The sequence below is a fragment of the Microcebus murinus genome, chromosome 22 (genome assembly GCF_040939455.1).
Source record: "Microcebus murinus isolate Inina chromosome 22, M.murinus_Inina_mat1.0, whole genome shotgun sequence".
NCBI classification, from domain to species: Eukaryota; Metazoa; Chordata; class Mammalia; order Primates; family Cheirogaleidae; genus Microcebus; species Microcebus murinus.
The window spans coordinates 6,135,273-6,137,317 of record NC_134125.1 but is presented as its reverse complement, the minus strand read 5'-3'; positions in this window follow the sequence as shown (position 1 = coordinate 6,137,317).

Genomic DNA, 2,045 nt, shown 5'->3' with positions numbered 1-2,045 from the left:
TGAGTATACTGTGGTTTTTGTCACCTTATGAGAAAGAGGAAGGTCAGATTGAGGGTGGGAATGCCCCGCTCTGGCCCCCCGCACGGCTGTGTGGCGCTGCCCACACGGGACGTGGTGAGCTCCTGCACACGGCGACGGCTGCTTTCCACAGTCGTGAAGGCTGGCATTGCTAAGCACCAGCGGGGTACCACGCAAGCCACTAGACACTCCTTTCTGTGAGCAGGTGTTGGTGAGGAAACTGCAGCGCTGTCCTGGTTTAAAAGCTACACCTAATCCCCTCCCTGCCCCCAGGCCTGGGATCCAGCAAGGGTACCAGTGTGTGGCTTCCTTTGACACTGGGGGCCTCTGGCCTGTGGCCCGTAAGGACTCTGAAGGGTTTGCGCATGACTGGATTGCAACCTCGTCTTGACCTCTCTTAACTTGGCCTCTAGTGACATGGTCAGGCTGGAACCAGAACCGCCCGGGCCTTTCCCTCAGCTGATTCCGCTCCTGCATCTGGCTCCCCCAGCCCTGGGCCAGAGCCCAAGGGAGCGGGGCGGAGCCCCCTCGCTGCCGACCTGCAGGCCAGTGTGCTCTCGCTCTGTGCTGTCTGGCTCCGCCCCGCCCCGCTCCTTTTAAAACATGTTCCAGTGTTTTTACCAGAATTGGTTGCTCAGCTAAATAAACTCCAGATATGGAAGTTCAGCTTGACAAAACACAAATCATCGGCGCCTTGTTGGCTTAACAGAAAAAGCGCCTTGGCTGGCACCCGTCTGACTCTCCCGTGCCGTCCTGCCCGGTGTCCGCGCCGCGCTGTCCCTCCCTCGTCCCTCTGAGGCTCTCGTCTCCACGCCCCTTGGTCTCTGTCTCCTGGTCATTCCCTTAACTTTCTCCAGATCTTTCTCTGGGCTTCTGTCTCTCCACGGAGTCGACTCTCTCCCCCATCTCTCTTTAAGCAGCAGCTGTGCACGGAGCTGGGAACGGAGGCTTTGCAGGCACGCATTGAGCACCACCTGTGTGCAGGGCCCTGGGCAGCAAAGGCTCAAACTTGACCTTTCCCTCCAGACAGGTAAGTGACCCCCAGGGCACCAAGACAGATGCCCAACATGGGTGGCACTAGGGGATACAGACATCTTGACGGTGGGGGCAGGCAGGTTCCTGGGATGGTGGAGGAACCCCAGGCATGGGGCTAAGCAGCTCTCTTCCTTGGTGACACAAGGGGTGGCTGAAGGTTTCCGAGCTCTGCGGGACTAGGGGTGTGCTGGCATAGCATGGGTTAGAAAAGACCAGACCAGAGGCAGAGGCAAGGCCACGAGGGAACCAGGACGGTTGGCCAAGCGGAGGCCAGCAGTTGGCCAGAGGGCCTGTGTGCCCCCAGGTAATGTGAAAGCCCCAGGCACTGCAGGCGGGTGGGGTGGGGACAGGTGGCCAGGCAGAGAAAGCTCAGGCCAGGGAATGGCCACAGGCTGGGCACCAGGTCCTGGTCACCAGGTCACCTCCCGGAGGCCTTCCCCCCACACCTGTGGAGAGAACAACAGTGAGAGAGACTGGAAATGAGTCTCTAACAGGCTGTTCTCCAGAGAGCCCTGTCCCTAAGCTCCCTAAGCAGCAGCGCCTGGGGCAGGAATGTGTCATCTAACCTCTGCCCTTTGCTCAGGCCCCCTCCTCAGCCGGGAAGGTCTCCCCTCTGCCTGTTTCCAGGTGGGCTTCCGCTCAGGCTGTGCCCTTCTCCCTCTAGGATACCTCTGGGGCACTGTGCCCCTGGGTGACTTAGGGCCAGTTTTAGGCAGAAAACATATTCTGCTTTGCATCAGAGAACCTCAAGAGGCCCTTAATCCTGCCATCTTCTCCCTCAGGGCTTCCTCCCTGATGAGCTCATTTGACCTCTCTACAACCCCAACAGCGAACAGCAGTTTAGAGGAGGGAAACAGCCTCCCCATTGTACAGACAGGGTAGCTCAGGCCAGAGAAGTGACAGCAACTGATCAGGATCCCGCAGGGACTCAGGGAAGGAGGCTTTGGAACCCAGCCTGTCTTCCACTAGATCAGGGGTCAGCAGATCTAATC